This window comes from Haemaphysalis longicornis, unplaced genomic scaffold (assembly GCF_048455015.1).
Source record: "Haemaphysalis longicornis isolate Haplotype H1 unplaced genomic scaffold, Haemaphysalis longicornis Haplotype H1 scaffold_1, whole genome shotgun sequence".
Lineage (NCBI taxonomy): Eukaryota > Metazoa > Arthropoda > Arachnida > Ixodida > Ixodidae > Haemaphysalis > Haemaphysalis longicornis.
Window position 1 is genome coordinate 263,841,093 of NW_027526203.1, and position 18,902 is coordinate 263,859,994.

The 18,902-nt window shown below is 46.0% G+C and overlaps 1 protein-coding gene across 2 annotated transcripts in view; it reads right to left on the reverse strand.

Annotated features, from left to right (window-relative positions):
- LOC144145248 (phosphatidylinositol 3,4,5-trisphosphate 3-phosphatase and dual-specificity protein phosphatase PTEN-like) overlaps positions 1-18,902 on the reverse strand; it is a 113,125-nt gene that overhangs the window by 62,590 nt on the left and 31,633 nt on the right. The gene's annotated exons all lie outside the window — the stretch shown is intronic.

Below are 18,902 nucleotides of genomic sequence, written 5' to 3' on the forward strand. Positions count from 1 at the left end.
TTGCTATGTTTAGCCACCTCGCATTTGACCTTAAATTCCACTGGAGATACATCAACGATTACTACTCCCCACTATCGGGTGCTGCCCAAACACTTTGCGGTGACGCAGCCTGCGCTGCAACTTTCGGCATGTCGATCGTCTAATTCGCAGGACTCGCAAGCTCGATATGAAACAGCAATAACTCAGCGTTTTACAACATCGCAACAAGTCCGAAATGCCACCTCAAGGACCCCATTTATCGACACGCACCGCATTTCACTGAGCGGGCGCCATGTTGCTTTGGAAGAACTCCACCTTTCGAGCCGTGCAACTTCCCGTAATCTGGCACACGTTTTGAAGCATTATTATTGCGATAACGTGACTGTTCAGTACCACAACCAACAAAATGACTAATTGGGACTCAGCTGCGCGCGTAACCTAAGCCATGGAAAGCATTGGTGAAGCGCGCAAAGCACCTGAAAAATGCAGCCCAGCAATCCGGAAGGTCGTTTCAGAAGCTGTCGTTTCCTTCGTTCGACCTTCTTGCATTTTATACCCATTGTGGGCTTTTGAGAGATGATAAAGGCGACCAGAAAGTGTAAGACAAGGGCTCGATAAATCTAACCATACCAAGATCGTGGCGCCCGTGCCGTTCCAGAAACAAAGAGCACCAACAATTGCCGTTTTTTCGTCAACTTGCACAAATAGTTTGTCACCGGAGCTGACAGAAGTATTTTCCAATGGTACTTTGCAATAATTTCGGACGGGGAAACTTTGGAAACGCACAGATTATAAAACGTGCAATCCGAAATTGTGACTTTCTAAAATCCTATCTTTGGGCATTTTTCGCCATCTAATCGCAACGTTTTTTGATTAATTGATCAGCCAATCAAACCGCTAAAAACGTCATAGCCTCGAGGCCGGTAAGAAAATTATGTTGTGAAGTTGGAATTTTTCCCTATTAAAACTGACGTGAGCGTCAAAATCCTTCCTTGCCAGGTTGTTTTGGAGCAGTTTGGCGCAATTTTAGGAAATTTCATGCTTTTGGAGCAGCATGGCGCAGGAACACGGATTTGTATCAAAACTGCACAATATGCGCAGCTGTCTCACCCGCTTATATATTGCTTAATTGGCTGCTCATTCTGGCCAATGTTGAGCTTGGTTGTGTTGTAATGTGGTGTGGCGACGCCATGCATGCGCGTACACAGGCAGTTGTAGTATTCCATTCCGTTCTTCCCATCGGTTCTAAACATTTATAACCGTAACAAAAAGCAGCAGAAGGGTTGCACGGTACGGTACAGGCACTATTTTTAGAGTGCGTTAAGCCTTCCATTTCCCCCTCCCTCCAGGGACCCGTAGTTTCTGGGAAACTCCTACGCGACTGTGTTCGTCAACTGCTAGAAAAGTACACCATAAGAGATATTACGAGCAGTCCCGGAAGAGTATACATTGTGGGGCGGTGCGTGCCTGCCTCTTTCTTCGACTGTGCGTAGAATTGCAAAAAACAATTATTCCACCCTCGCATTTTTCTCCTGATGGCCTGGAGTCCCTTTTATCTCCATAAAGGCTGGTCGTTCATTTTTACGTGCTCAGGGCTGCCAGTTGCGATACGTGGAGGGTTTGGTTGCGGCCGCGGCCCTATATTCATCCCCCCCCCCCCCCCCCCCTGAAGCCTACCTTGTGTCTTGTTTAAGTGGATGGGAGGACACTACCTTGACGCTATATAAAGACATACCAATTTTACAATACACACAGATCAGTATTTTGCCCTCTGAAGGTACAATTGCCTTTTTATATATACACGAGCTTAAGACTGAACAAATCGTACCTATGACTCAAATGATGCATTGACATTCGATATGGTAGTAACACAGTTCAACCAAAAAGTTTTGTTTTGGATTCATGAATACAATTCCCAAACTATGCCACTTAAAAGGCAGGAAAAAAAAAAAAGAAAGAGCAACACCCTGCCGGGATTTGAACCAGTGGCTTTGATTGAACAGGCGTGAGGCATTAGTCCAATGCGCCACAAAATAACCTGTATACTACATTGAGACCCAACCCTTGCATCACATGAATGTTTTATACACAATTTCAAGGCTTCCTGGCTGGTTAACTGAACATTTCTTGAATAACAGTTGCACAGTAAGTAAGGTTCCATAAAGCCCCCACCATAGCTGACCTCCGGCAATAGCACTGCTCCGGCTGCGACTGCGATTTCACCCTCTGGGAATTGTGCTCGCCGTGCTTTTGTATTATGATTTACGCTAAAAACTTTGATCGATATTGATTCCTTATTACCTAATTCACCTTCGTAACTCCTCTTCTGCTATTAACATAGCTTACGTTTTCTACAAGCATTGATGGTCGCACACGAAATGCAGTTTGCAACTCCGGGAAACGAATTGTTGCCAAAGCGAATGGACAGAGAGTCGTAAGTCGAAATACAGATCGCATGTGTTAAGCTGTATGAACTTCATGGACCTTACTATGTTTATTACACTTAGGAACTAACAGAACAGAGCCGAGTCGCATTCAATACAGCACTATTGTTGTCGGGGTGCAGTTTTTGCTTCGCAATCGATTCGCGACACGATCGGTCGGCGCCGGCGTCTTCGGTTGGCGAGCCAGTCACACAACACGGACTTTTAGTCGGCCGACGTGTTCGTGTTGACGTTGGCATCATGTGACAAGGCGGTTGCCAACTCGAAAGTGGGCGTCGCCGTCATTGTGTCATCGTCGTGTCGGCCTAGCCAACGCGCCTTAACGAGAAGCGCGATAACAGAGTAAAAAAAGATAAATAGCATGGACGAGCACGATAGCGTTAGGCGTGCTGCAGGAAGCGCTAATTAACCAAAGGCGCCGCCCCGACCCGTCGACGCTGAGCAGACGACGCTTCTCTTGGCTGGAAGTGAGAGAAAAAGCCGTCCAATTGCAAGATTTCTGCTTCGTGACGCGCATGGGAGACTTGATGACGTACACAGAAGAAGACGGCAGAGCCCAAAAAGATGCAGGAAAGGGTGGGAACGTGACAACAAACTTTGCAACAAAAGTATGAGCTTTTTGCTGCATGTAAAAATGTTATATACTTGGCACAGACGACGTTGACCACCCAACCTAACGATTGCGCTAATTCATTTAGTGTGCTCAAAACGTCTTTCAGGGCCCCTTTAATGCCAAAGCACTAAATAAAAACTTGTGGAAACAGCACATGAGCAGGACGAAGGAGGACGATATAACAAAGCGCTGCATGTTGTTCCTCCTTTGTCCCGTCCACACGCTGTTTCCACAAGTTTGCAATAATGTACCAACCAACACAAACTTCCACTTTGTCGGCATTATATGACCAATTGAGCGAGAAAGGCAACGGCACTGCATTGTCTGCAGCAGTGAAACGGGCTCCATACACAGTGTGTACTTTAAAAATAAGACACAAAGAAAAGAGGCACGCGCCTCCAGTGAGGCAACGGCAGGGCATGCGCGGAGCCATGTGGAAAAGCAGAGTGTGCGGAGCCTGCAGTAGTTGCTGTGTTATCTATCCCCCACTCCTTTCGATAATGCCTCTGGTTAAGCCGGATCGATTTCAGCACACACTGTGCTGAGCTTTGAACCTTTGGCTGCTTCTGCTCTTCCCGCCCAGTGGCGCAACAGTCACTAGCAAGCCAGGACGCTCTGCGTGGCACAGAGTGCACTGCAGTGTTAATTTGGACATTAAAGCTTTAGCATTCACAACTCGTAAGAAGTACTTCGCTGTCCTTGGAGTCCTTTTAAATAGTTAAATGTACAAATTAAGTTCCCGGTATTCAATTTCTAGAACATTAAAAAATATGCAAGCACGCTAACAAATCCGTAAACTATAACTTTGACACCACCGTTACTCATAAAATCAGGAACATTGCTAGAAAAAAATTATCACTGAATGCCACAAACTTGATACCATAGCAATAATTTAAAGACACATCTAAAGGCACATTCCCACTGGCGATTTGTCTCGTCGCGCGACGGCGCGCGTCGCGCGATGAGGCCTTGAGGTGGTGTTAGCACTTGCGATGAGCGATGATGCGACTGTGTTCAGCGCAGCTGCTTCCCGACTTGTACATACGACCTCGTTGGTGCGTCAACCATTCGAAGTCAAAGAATACGCGACAAAAGCAGGTAGAAATCAAACTAAAACACATGCTACTAACCTGGAGCAATGCGGAAAGCATTTGCGGGTTGCGGGAGGAGCAGAAAATAACAAACTCACGAAGGCTCTTTTTAACATATTATTGCACGAAGAAATGCACACGCTTGCTTTCACGCCATAACACCCGCATCACGGCCCACAAATGTCGCTTCTTTTCACAGGCGCAACGTTCTGACGCCTCCGAACTCTACGCGTGTTTATCAGTCGCCGATAGACGAAGAGGCTGCAAGTCAACCTACCGTCTCGCTGTCCACCTAGCTCTATTTACAATCCATACACGCTTCTCCACACTGATGAGTTCCACGCTATTCGTTGATTAGTGCACGCGTACGCTGAAGCCACTGACCAAAGAACCGATGCACACGGGAAGTTGCTTGCCGGCCCGACCAGGCGGGTACAGCGATAGCGGGCCAAGCCGCCAAGCGCCTGGCCGAGCGAGCCAGCGGCGGTGGCAGCGGCGGCTCGTCCTTGCCCGCCCGCCCGCAGCGTTTGCATACCGGATGTAAAGAAACGTTTCGTTTCCGGCTACGTCAGCCTTCTCCGCGGCCGTGATTGGCTTACCGATTTTGTGGGGCCGTCGCGCGACGAGGGAATTCGGACCGAGAGCGATCGGACCCGCCGTCGCAAAGCGACGAAAAGCGACGGCCGGCTCGTCGCTTTGCGACGTCGCTTTTCGTCGCGCGACGAGGCGAATCGCCAGTGGGAATGTGCCTTAAAGGCCAACTGCAGTCAAAATTTAGACCAGTTGCAAACCTTATTTCCACATAATCTGTCTGAAAAGACAGCAAGACACAAAATATGACAGCTGAAATATGCTTATGCAAGGTGCAAATGACCGTCAATAACCAGTGATTTTGAAATCGAAATTGAGAAAAGCGTGGCCATTACGGCCAGGCAGGAGTGACGTTGCAGCCGGCGAACGAGCGGTCGGCCATCTGGTCGGAGCAAACCTGCGCGCAACCGCTTTGCGCTCGCAGTAGCTCAACCAGTTCCCCTGGCTGGCCGGGGGACCAAGCACCTGGCCAGCCTCAATGTCCCTTCCGCTTCATAGCTGTTTGTGCGATCCATGGGCAGGTGCAGCATCGTTTGCGACGGAGCTATTTTGAACATTTCCAACTGATTAATAAGCCATTTCACAGGACCACCAATCATGTCCCAGTTTGTTGGGTGGTACGCACTTACGTTCAATATAAATTTGGCTGCGGTGAAATTTGAGTGCAGTCGGTTTAACTCTCTCGCTACCGCGCGGCGCCTATTCAAATCGATCAATTTGATCGATACTTTGGGAGCGCCTTTTCATAGCGTTCCAGGCGTTGCTCGAACAAGTAAAGCTGTTCGTAGTTAGATCAGAAAATGGCCTTTCAAAATCAGTTTTGTTTTCATTTTTGCGACGGAAACGCGATTTTTGACACGCTTTTGAGTCACCTCGGTGTGGAAAAGGGGCGTGGTCATCACGAGTCACTGCTACCTACGAAGAATGCGTGCCACTCGTAATTACTCTGCACCAGTGTTTGTTTTTTTGCTATCAGGGCAGAATGGTGAACCAGCAAACGATTTTCAAACGATTTTCAATTGTCAGGTTCGCGCTCTGACAGTAATAATGCCAGAAATCGGCTGAAAATGTCAAGCAGTGCCTGGTTGCAAAGCTACTTTATGATTTTAGGCAGTTATATTACCTTTGCGCACGTTGTTCTAAGTACTGTGGTAGTTCTACTTACCCCAGGACCATTCGCAAACAGTTTACAACAGTTTCGGTTTCGTTTCTGCATCGCGAAATTCATATTTAGCGCTACTACGCAGTTACCCAACATCACAACATCAAGGCTACCTGCCATGGCGCCTGGAGCGTCCGCGACTGATCCTCGAACAAAGCACGCCACTCCTGATTTACCCCCGCCCTAACCAGATTTCTGCGATAAGAACTTGATTGATTGTAGGGTTTAACGCGCCGACGCAACGGAGGCGATGAGGCGCGCTGTAGTGGAGGGTTCCGGATTAATTTTGACCACCTGGGGATCTTTAACGTGCGCCGAAATCTCGTACACACGGGCGTTTATGCTTTTCGCCTCCATCAGAAAAGCGGCCGCCGCGACCGGGAATCGAACCCGCGACCTCGTGCTCAGCAGCGCAACGCCTTAGCCACTGAGCCACCGCGGCGGGTTGCGATAAGAACTTCAGATGCAAGTCAAAAGATCACACCCAGTCACAAGATATCTGTTCCGCCGAGGACAGCGCTTCAAACCGGCCTTACACTGCCAGCTGTTCGCCTTCCAGTTTCGTTTCCATGCGAGGGTATATCCGGGTGTCTAATGTTGCTGCTTAGTTGAACTGTCTATTCGGACGGAGTCTCTGATAAGTTTTTGTACTGTTTCATTTGAAAACTGTTAGGTGGCCCTGCAATAGAGGAGGCTCGTTGTGCTGAGCTTTTTCATCGCGCAACTGCTACTCGGCCAAAGATTGCAGGGCACGATTCTAGCGCATCGTACCTCGTTTTTGCGAGCAAGGCTACAATTGTGAGTAAGAAGATGATAATAAAGCTCAGCTTTATGTTTGAGAGATAACTGACCGTGAACGTCAACAAGCATCAACCACGGCGTTCCGTTTTCAACTTCAAGCATGTTTTTTTCCACATCGCGTGCTTGTCCCAAATATTGTGCTCACTGTAAATGCAAAGTCAGTCATTGACAAGATGTTTTTACGTTATGCAGGGGTGAGACAGCCCAAAGAGATTTGGGAGCAGTTTTCGGAGCAGCAAAATTTCGATTTTGGAGCAGAATAATCTTGATTTGGAGCAGGTAGGGACATTTAATACTCTGTCTTGTGAGCTTAGAAAATCATAATTTCAGCAATTTGAAGGGTCAAGTACACATTCCAATCAGTTTTGAATACCCAGAACACTGGAACAGCCTGACGCGAAAGAATTTTTTAAGAGTATCACAAAGTTCTAACTGCACTACCTTCTTCCTGATTAGTGATATTGTATTGCGGATGTACGCAACACTGACAACAAAACTGCCGTTAACATTATCAAATTTAAGGGCCCTGCAATTGTGGCGTGTTTTCTTGTCGTGTTAATGCTAAAAGTATTATTTTTTAAATCCCAGGCTGCGTTGTATGAACGAGTGTAGTCACAGCAACAGTTGAGCAACTTCGAGATAACGGTCGCATAGCCCAACCAGCCCACCCGTTGCAGTCCGTGGGGCGCTCGTCCACCCGGTGATCATTTGAGTAGCGTTACTGTTTAGCCACCTAGATTTGGGCATTAAATTTCACTTCGCATACATCAAGTGTTATTAGTCGCGTGCTATGGCAACCATGCAGTCCTGCAGCTATTGGGCTCTGCCTGGACAGGTTGCGGCGCCGCAGCGCAGCCCGCAACTTTCCTGCCGACCATTCCCTCCCGGGCCGAGGCTCGCGATCGCGCTTCGAAGCACAGCAACACCTAAGCATTTTAGAACACCACAATACACCGCATTTCGCACTCAAGGACCAACCACGCCGAAGCTGTAGGCCCCACATTTCAAAACTTTTTTACGAGCCGCGCAACTTCTCGTAATCTCGCACCAATCTCAAACCACATCCCCGCGTTAACGTCACTGTTCAGAGCCACAATTGATAGAATGAATAGACTGGAACACAGCTGATAGCGTAAAATAAACCAGCGCGTGAAGTAGGCAGTAGCAGGCAGATCAGGCGGCGGCCATGTTTGTAGCCACAGCGATGCCGAATAGGGAAGGCCGTTTCAGCGAACCCGAACAGAAAGCCAATCGTGTTTTAGAAGCTATCGTTTGCTTCATTTCAGTCTTTCTATTTTTGCCATTTCTGTTGACCGACAATAAAAGCAGCCACCGGGATGCGGGAGGCTTTCGTCCCCGCCGGAACTGACATGAGCATCAAAATCCGTGCCTTTCAGGCTCTTCTGGAGCAGTCTGGCGCAATTTTCGCAATTTTCACGCTTTTGGAGCAGCTTGGCGCAGGAAAATGGAAATGTATCAAAAAGGCGCAATATGCGCAGCTGTCTCACCCCTGGTTATGTGGGGGCAAATTGTCAAACTGCCAGATTTATTCCAGGGAACCACCCGAAATTGCCCATTTTGAATTGGAGGTTGGGTTTCACCGCATGACACGCGCACCGTTCGTGCTAACATATTTTATTTATACCTGACAAACTGTTCTGCACAAGTTGACATCTTTTCTAGGGCGTGTTTTTGAAATGTTTCCCTACAAAATGTATGTTCTAATTTTTTTCTACCACCGGTGGTTTGATATACACAACTCCTTTTTTATCATTTTTTTTCGACAACTTGACAAAAATTTTGATTTTGATATTTTTTTCACAACTATGATATATAAAAACATTTAAAAAACTGGTGTTATTGGAAAGGCTGTTAAATAATCTGCATTTTGTGTTCCTGTAATTAGTGCCTAAACAATTTTTTTTAGCAGGAAAAAAATGTTTTCTTAGACCCCTAAAAATTGGTCTATTTTCCGGCGGTAGCGAAAAAGTTAAGTAAATTGTAAACATTCTCTAATAACTGCAATAGGTTAAATGAAAGGTAAAGTGTAAAAGCAAGTTGGCCTACATTGGTAGATCGGAGTGTTGTGAATACAAATATGCTCTCACAGCAGCAGCAGTTGTTTATTAACGCACAAAATGCCGAAAACTCAAAAGTGAAAGAATAAATAATACCCTCTACAAGTCGAGACAAACAAACAAAAAAAGTTGGCCTAACCCTTCCAGCATCAACGGCAAGCCTAACTCATGCAGAAATACTTTGACAGCTTTCACGCAAACACTTCGACAGCTGTTCAACAGCCAGAAGGGGAAGGGGAAGGGCAAATGGCACCAAAATAAGTTGTAAAGACAATTTCCTAAAACATATTACAGTAGCTAAGCCTGCTAAGATAAAATAATAACCTCAGCACTTTTCACTGCGCTCATTCTCCTAAGTTACTGAACTGAAATTTGAAAACGATCGTAGTTTAGCATCGCACTTGTTTGGCCACGACTATGACAGCATCTTGGTTATTTTGCAGGCCTTCCACGGAGATGGCATAGCCACTTTCTCACACAATAAAGGCGAAAAGTAGGTACGTGATGTTTTCTGACACTCACATAACGACCACAGTTCTTTCAATCAAAGAACGCAGGGAAATCTCAACTTCTCAGAATATATGCCCTCATTAACACTTGTAGAGATGAAAGGAAGATGAAAGTTGACCCCATAGAAAATACAGCATCGTACAGTTAAAACCTGCCGGATAGCTTCTGTACGTTGCATGCCATAGAAAAATCCTGCAAACCCTTTTAAACAAGCTTTTTATTTTTCTACAAAAATTTCTCAAACATGCCGCAGTAGGGGCATGCTTGAGAAATTGTAGATTTTGTAAATATCGTAAATGTGCTCTTCGAACCAGAAATATCCACTTAGATTTGCAACTATTCAAACAAAATCATTGTTTGCTTCGTATTGGCTTCAAAACAAAAAAACCACTATTCGCACACCCCCACTGTTATATAACATCGCCTTCGACGCAAGCTCAGCGTGGCCTTTGAGTAGCGAGGGAAGGGTTGCCATGAAGACAGCTAACTATCGACATTAGGAACCGAAGTTGCATTTGTGGGGCTGCTGTTGCAGCAACACTTGCTAGACATGAAGTGGATTGTAGGAACGAGTCTCGTGTGGGAAAAGATGCATGCAGTCGGTACTGTAGATGGGCAAAAATTGGAAAAACCCTGTACGAGGAAAGACTTTCCCCTCACTGCACAGAAAGTTTATTAGGCGGCAAGATGTGAGGAAAGCAGTGTGCGCTTTTCAAACCTAGTTATCTCAAGGTAACGAAAGACACAGAATGTGTAAGATTTCCGCAGTTGCATGTAGGAAAACAGATGCACATTTTCCTTCAGTGTGCTCGTTTGGTTCATTTTCGATGGCAATTTCCGGCAATACAAACATTTTTGGCTAGTTCAAAGAATTTGAACCACTGAGATAGTATTGTAATTAGTGTTGTACGTAAAACACTCACACACCATGATGTTCACTTGTGCTCACTTAAAATTTTTAGAAGTACTTTATATAGGGTGTTTTCACGAGAGATCGGACAAGCCTGTCCGGTCGACGTCTTTAATTTTGACGAACATTTTATATATAGCTCCTTGTGCACAAGGGAAAACATATGTGAAGTTCTTTTGTGGGAAAAAATTTTTCCCTTTCTCAAAAAAATTCCAAAAGCTGGCTTGGGTCACTGAGCGGTTTGCGGAAAATTGGAAACTTTTACCGCTTTAAAACAAAAACTACTGCAGCTATCGAGTTTTTTTTCATGTAAAGATTTTGCATGCTCTCAAACGATTTAACATATTTGTGTTTGGCTTGCAGAGCGAATTCTTTCTAATAAAAATTCTCAAATCGGAAAAAATTTTGAAAATTGCCCAAATGTGGGGTTTTGTTTCTTAGATCTAAACAAGCTAGGTAGTTGAAATTTTTTAGTGTTATTCTTCTATCCTTGTTCAATCTTCATGCCAATTTCAGTTTATGTGGTCAAGACGCTTCATTATGAAAAAATCCCTGTACTGCAGCTAAGTAACGCCTTCTGGTATATTTTCACAGCCAATTAAAAAAAAAAAGGCCATGTTCAATTTCTTTCAAACTTTCACAAATTAAAGCCAAGGTTGCTCTCTATCCCCTACATCAGAAATATGTTGCTTCATTTTTTGTTTTGCAGCTAGAAAGCGCCAAATATGGCTTTGTTAGCAGTACTGCAGTGACACACCAAAGTGGTTTGTCAGAAGCTTATGACCGCAATGTAGGGCGAGAAATGGCCGTTACAAAGAGAAAATCATTAAATAAACACTGCGGTGAACATGCTTAGTTGAAATTGGACATGTATAAAGTAAACTGCACCTAAATCCCATGTTGAAGTTCTGGCTTTAGAGCCCATGTTTGGTCATGTGTATAATTATAGCCTGGTGCGGTCTCAACCGCGCAACTCAAGACCTGGCCTTTTTAAGCTCTGGACTTTAAATGATTGCCGCAATATTTTCGATGAAAAACCGTGGAGTCATGGAGTGATACAAAAATCTCTAATGAACCAAGACTGCAAATTATCCTTATGTACGAACTATATGCATTTCAGTTTTCTGATCTGGTACTCGCGCTGTTATCAAACTTCAGGAATAGCACCCTTGTGCAATTGTATGTTCATTGAAAATTTAAGTACACATGAACTGGTTCCCGAGGATCTCTGTGGCACTAAATGCTACTGCAAAGCACTTAGCACCGACGAGGTCGTACATCTTTACTGCCGTTCACTTGAGCATGAAGCAGGAGGGCAGTGATTGATTGATTGTAAGGTTTAACGCGTCAACGCAACACAGGCGATGAGGCGCGCCGTAGTGGAGGGCTCCAGATTAATTTTGACCCCCTGGGGATCTTTAATGTGCGCCAAAATCTCGTACACACGCGCGTTTTTGCTTTTCCCTCCATCAGAAAAGCGGAGGAGGGCAGTGAGGCTGATCTAAGTGGTCAATAGAGGGCTAGCGGCAACCAAAGCGTTTTAGATGCTAACAGTCCCAGGGCGGCAGCCATCTAGCGATCTTCAATACAGGCCAGGATGTACGTGCTGGTTAGTCGGCTGAACGGGATCTTTTGTTCCAGTGTTCAGATCTTTCACTCTAGGAAAGTTCCTTCTTTAGAGTTTTTTTTTTTCTTATGGCCCTCTTAAATAATCAGCACAAAGCAAAAGCACGCGCTCCTCCCTACTCTTGGGCTATTAGCCTTCTCTGGCTCGGCGATGTACGTGAAGCACCGCAGGCGATGATCAGGCAGGAACTGTTCCTAGCTAGGGTGGTTTTCTCAAGCCGCCTGATGCTGTCATCGCTCACGGCGGCTAAGGTCATGGTTACATGTTTTGTTTGATACTTTTAGCGCTGCTGGAAAGCATTAGATCACATCTTTCTGAAAATAAGCACGAAGTTCAGCCGCCATCCTTCAGTACTTGTTTATTTCCACGGGAACGCTTACCCCAACGCCGCAAGTTAAACTAAGCTCGAGCATAGCCTGTGCTCCCCGCTCACTCCTGAGAGGTCCGGATCTCATCTTACCAACTCTGTATGCAAGTGGGCCAGTACAGCACACACACAACAACGTTGAGCAGCGCATAGAGATGCATCCAGAAAAGCAAGTGCGCTAGTTTGAACGATCCCCTTGGGGTGCTTTTCTACAACTTGTTAAAATGCTGGCTATTATGTTCACGATTAATTTCAATAAAGCATGCTCCCCGCAATGTTTATTTAATGATTTTCTCTTTGCAACAGCCATTTCTCGCCCTACATTACGGTCATAAGCTTCATACAAACCATTTGGGTATGTTACTGCAATACTGCTAACAAGACCATATTTGGTGCTTTGTAGCTGCAAAACAACAAAAATAGTGCAACATGTTTTTTATGTAATTGATAGGGAGCAACCTTGGCTTTAATGTGTGAACGCTTGAAAAAAATCACAGATGGCCTTTTTCTTTTTTCTCAATGGGCTTTCAAAATATACCAAAATGTGTTACCTTGCTGCAGTACAGGGCTTTTTTCATATTGAAGCGTCTTGACTACATAAACTAAAATTGGACTAAGACTGAAGAAGGATAGAAGATTAATAGCAAAAATATTTCAACAACCTAGCTTGTTTAGACTCAAAAAAAAAAATCACGCCATATCCACGGAATGAATGATGATAAGTGGGGCGAAGCTCGAGAGGGGGAGATCATCGGTAACCGTAACTCTCCCGTGAAAGTTCGCCCATTACATCATTAAGAAAGACGTAAGACTGTGTGCGTACATTGTACAAATCAACTTTTATTTTCGGAGTCAATGCTCCCAGGCCCAGACCTGGTGAAAGACCCCGCGCCATCGAGGACTACCCCGCACCTCCACCACAATTTGTCACGTAGGATGGGACACAACGGTAAAGAAAGAACTTTTATTTTGGGCGAACTTGTGCCCGAACAAGACGAGAGGAAACGAGCAAAGGTCTTTGCGTCTCGTTCGATCTCCGAGAACGACTGCCTGCGTTCGTGGCGTGATCTCCCCCTCGCAGTGCACGTGCGCTCGCGCCTCCGTTGGCGAACACAGACAAGCTCGCGCTCCCGGTGCCGAGTTTGCGCTGCCGGTTGCAGCCGGTTCTTGCGCGTGCAACGCGGCCCACTTTGCGACATCTCCGAAAGCATGCGGCGGTCACGTACCACGAGACACAAGGGATGGACAGACCCATGACTTAAGGAGCTTCGCCCCTAAAAAAAAAGCCCCACATTCGGGCAATTTTCAAAATCTTTCCCAATTTGGGATTTTTTATTAAATGTAATCCACTCTGCAAGCCAAACATGAATATGTCAAATCATATGAGAGTAAGGTGAAAAAAACTACGGCGGCAGCTGCAATAGTTTTTGTTTTACAGCGGTAAAAGTGCACAAGCCACTCAAAGCGCCAGTGACCCAGCCGGCTTGGGGAATTTGAGAAGGGAAAAATTTCTTTTCCACAAAAAAACTTTACAAGTTTTTTCCCGTGCACAAGGAGCTACATTTAAATTATAATTCAAAATATCGACCGGACACGCCTGTCCAATCTTCGTGAAAGCACCCTATACGCCTTGTCAAAGATCATGTGCATGGCTTATTGAAAGGATTTTGTGGTCTGTTTGAGTGTGCAGCTCTTTTGACAAACCTAGCAGAGCTTGTTCCGTTGTGTTTCATGATACTGGATTTTCCACCGCTATTCTGATTGTACTTTTTTGATTAATGCAACGGGACTACATTACAAAAGGAGACATACTAGAGGTGTGCATATAAATCAAAACTTTGATATTTTTACAAATAGTGTTTGCTATTTGATTTAATTCACAGCGCAGGTCAAAAGTGGTGAATAATAGGGGAATAAAAGTTGGCTCTGCCGCAACACATGTAAACTTTTAGGTTTCACCGCACGGCATGCTCTTTTGGGTTGGCTTTCTCGCATGACAGTGAAACTGTGCAAAAAAAGCCTAATGCATGTAAGCCTCGCAGGAAACGAGTGTATGCTAGTTCTGGTGTATGTTTGCTGAAGTGGAACACTACCGTAAAATACTGAGCCAGTGCCCCCCTCAAAGTGCAGATAGTTCAGGGAATTTTGGGGAGGGGGGGGGCCTTGTTAGGAACTGCCCCATAATTCAAAATGGCGGTGTGCAAATGTTCACCAACCTTACCTCCCCCCCCCCCCCCCCCCCTTTCTGCAAAAGAAAAAAAAATAATGCAGTTCATTCAGGAGAAACATTTTTAGTAAAGATGCAGTCTATGAAGCCCCTCTTGGCACAACCAGTGTTAGCAATTCATACGGTGTTCCCGTCAACCGCGTTGTTGGTCCTTTTAGCCAGAGAATCCATTCTTGCCTCTTGCCATCATCTGTCCATTTTTGAGATGTTGAAAAAGGTGTACTCATGATGTGTTCGGAGTTCGTTCACGGTGGAGCCTAGGTGCATCTCTAAAAATCTTCGAGTGTCTTCTGGCTTTCGTTACGAATGCATGTCACGAACCAATGCTGTCACAAAGTCACAAGCACATTCGGCTATGTCAGATGACAATAACAAAATTGAGAGCGTGTGCGGAATCAACGGCTACCCTGAGTTCTTAGATTGGATTCTGGTTTAGCCAAGAGCGCAGTCAAAAGTGTTCCTGGGCGGTTTCAGTTTCCCTGGTTTGGGCCATTAACGGTGGTTGGGGTAGGGGGGCACTCGTTCGGTAATGCGTGAAAACTCAAAATACTCAGGTAATGAGAGGGGGGCGCTTGCACGGGTGGGGGCGCTTGCACGGGTGGGGGCGCTTGATCGGTATTTTACGGTACCTCTGGAAAAAATTTATAACCCGAAGTTTGCTGTAAATATTGTAACGTGGCAGCGCCTCCCCACCACCACCACCAAAATGTAACGTGGCAGTGTGACAGATGACACGAACCATGGCGAAGAATGATGAACGATCTCTTTACAGTACCGTATTTACTCGCATAATCCTCGCACTCGCGTAATCCTCGCACCCTTAAAGGGACACTGAGGTGATATGTAAACATTGCGGGATTACTAGCGCAAATTGTAGTCCGGAGTCCCCAGGCCATGTTTCGACCACTCTAGGCGCGTTTACGCGATTTTATTTAGTAGAAAAACTAATTCGAAAATGCTGTCCTCCTCTCTTTACGCTCGCCCATTTTCTGTGGCGTTTTTGTGTGACGTCAGGAGGGGAGGAGCTGGCAATTGGCTGGCTGCGCTACTGCACGGCTCCCCGGCCTTCAGACGGAGTCAGTCGGCCCAGCGTTTCGTCCGCCGGCCGCCGGCGGGTCGTCGCAATCAAGGAGGTTAAAAAAAATTGCTTGGTCGCAATTCGTTCGCTTAGTTGAAACGAAGCCAGGACACGTTTGTGAATGGAAGAATGTGCCTTTCTTTACTTGGTTTGTTTGTACACTGTATCTAGCTCCAAGTCAAAGTCGCTTCACACAGGCGCTGCACAAGCGCACATGCGACGCTTTGCTGACTGGTACGCCAGTAGGAAAATATAAGGCCTCTTGAAGGCGGGAGAAGAGTCAGCGAAGTTAATATAGGTACTAAATAAATAAAATCAACTGATATTTTTACCGTACAGCGTAAAACTAGGGCGCGGGAAGCACTTTTTTGCGCTGGGCGAACAAGAACAGCAGTCAGCAGCACGACTACGCATCTGCGAACGCTTTTCCGTCTACGAAATGCAATTGCTAGACGTGAGCTACTGTGGAAACTCGGGCGACGCTTACTGCAGGAGCGCAGTACAACAAATAGTCACCTAAGCTGCTTGAAATGCCAAAACTAAATAGAAGTGTAAACCGGTTGTGCAATATATACTCTATATTAGGGAGCCCTGCGGATCCGGCTTCGTGGCCGAGTGGGCTAAGGCGTCATGTAGTTCACCGCAAATGTTTTGCAAGTCACGAGTTCGAATCCCCGCGGGTACGTGCTTTTTTTTTTTTTTGTAAGTTAACTTTTTTGTTTTTCGCCGGTGTTTTCTATATTGAGTTCACCTTTTTTTGGGCCGCAACGTTCATGTCTACACGAACTAGTTCACAAAACACGCGCAGGCTGGCACTGGCGCGCTAGCGAGTTCTCGTTGGCGTGCTGTTGCCATAAGCACCGACTGCTTGCAGGCAGTGGGCACAGGCCAGAATGAACAGACCCTTGGCCTGGTGCGAACACGCTTTTTACGATACAGGCATGAGGGAGGCAAGCTCCAAATATGGGGCAAAAGCGCATGACATTTGGGCGTCTGCGGGTACGCGGAGGGCGTTCATGCACTGCGTAGGTCTCGGCTAGTGAATGCTACGACTACAAGCCGTCCTGGGAGGCTTATCTTGTGCATTTTACAGCCGCCAACATGGCAGAAGCGCGGTACGATGATTACTGAGGTATTGAGAATGCCCATCCAACAACGCCATTGGTTATGTTTTACAGAACCGAAACCGAAACTTGTTTGATTGCTAACCTTGGGCATCGTCCAATCACGGCGCCCCTCCTCTCAACGTCACAGCCTTAGTTGGTGCGGCCGCCGCAAAGCGCGCATGGTAGTTTTTCTTCTTTCGTGCTTTGTAAAATAATTACCGATTTGTCAACCGGATAAACGATGAAAAGTGTGCTAATTTGAGCCAGTCTACGCAGTGCAAGCAAAAACGGGAGCTTGACAAATTCACTTCAGTGTCCCTTTAATATGGGCCACCAAAACTTAGATTTTTCGGTTCCTCGCATGATCCTCGCACCCCCAACTTTGCAGCGGCGAAAGTTGCCTGCTCGCGAAACCCGCGTGGTGCACGCGCTCTCCAACGCGCGCCCTCCCCCGCCGCATCTCCATTCGGCAGAGAGCAGAGCGCTGTGTATCCAAGGCCATCCAGGCGCCCTAACAACCTGCATGGCTACTCCCTAACAGGCGCCCTAACGCGCTACTCACACTGTCCTTGAGCCGGTTTCGCGTGCGCGCAACTAGACTGCGTTCGCGCAGCCCGCTGTAGTGTCGTCGTCGTGGTGCCGTCGTTGAGCAGCAGCAGTCAGTGAGTCACTCGCGTCAATGGTGGATAGCTCGCTGCCATTTTGAGAACTTTTTGATCTCTTTGTTTTGTGCTTGGTGCCGCTTCGCCATGGGGAAGAACGCCAGCTACACTGCCGCTTTCAAATTGAAAGCGATAGAGTACGCGATCGAACACGGCAACCGCGCCGCAGGCAGGCACTTCGGCGTCACCGACTTCAACGTGCGTTACTGGGGTAGGGCACGCACATGACGACGACGAGATAGGGCGCGCGCCAGAAAGCAAAGGCGCCAATTTCATGATCGCTGATCGACGGGAGACTGTTTACGTTGTAAATAATAAAATAAAAAGAAATAGCTGCTGTTGGCAACACTGAGCTTACGTATACAAAAAACAACCGCTACATTTAGCGGAATTGGCAGGAGGCAAATTGGTAACACTGTGCACCGGATTTTTTTTACCCGCATAATTCTCGCACCCCTAACTTCGCATTGACTTTTCCGAAAAAAAAGTGCGAGGATTATGCGAGTAAATACGGTATTTACATGGCAGCCATAAGACAGCATGCTCCAGGACCCAGCCACTTCTTCGTCGTCTTCGTCGTTTCCTGACTGAACACAGGCAGTATGGGACATTGCCCGCCTATGTATCTTGTGACAATATATTGGCACGCATGAGTGAGGAACCAAGAGTTAATACTTTCTGACAAAGTATTAACTTTTAAAATACTTTAAAGTATTAAGTAAAGTCATACCAGCCACTAGCATGCTTAGCCTCTTTTCAATGACTGAAGAAACTGCATCTAGTCAAATATACTTCACAGCATGTTGGGAAAGTTTTCTCCCTAGCAATATATGCGAAATTTTCGCTCAAATGTATGCCGCAGAGTCTTAATCTTTCAGTTTTAATTTTTGTACCCCTTTCTAATTGAGAATTACTATACGACCAGTCCCGTTTAAGCACTGAATGCCTAAGCTTTCCTTGTACCCATGTTTCAGAACCTACCCACCCTCTAAGAAAGGATATTTGTATCTGAAAAAATTCGGTTTGATTCACAGTCAGTTTTCACTGTTTGTGTTCAATTTGCGGTTTTGAATTTGATATTCACACACTTCAAAGACTTACAAAAACGTGAACTGACACTCGCAGCCACCTTCAATTTTCCTCTGTATGTCTCTGAGAGTCATGCAGACACTTTGAGCTACTTTTTTCAAACAAGACATTTGTTCCTTTTTTTTGCACAAAGATCATGTTGCATCAGCCCCACTGGCAACCACCTGTATCAACTTACTTCAAAATTGAATGAAAAAAAAATTCACCTACGTGGGCAATGTCTGCTGTGACCATTATTCCCAGTAGCATCTATCGGTGCCACACGAAATGGTTGACACAGCCTTGTGGAAAGCGGAGCATTTCGCTGGCAATGATACGCGGTGCCACCAATCCTCAACGTCACACAACGCTCTGCTCCCCATGGTGGCTCAGTGACTAAGGCAGTGAATTACTAAGCACAGGACTGCGAGTTCATTACCTCGCTGCAGCAGCCATCTTTTTTATGGCAGCAAAAAACAAACACAATCGGCAATTGTGATGCTATACAAAGTGGACCCTGTGGGCCTGCTCTCTACGGCATGCCAAGGAATGAGGCACACTGCGGTTGCGTGAAAGAACTCTTTACTT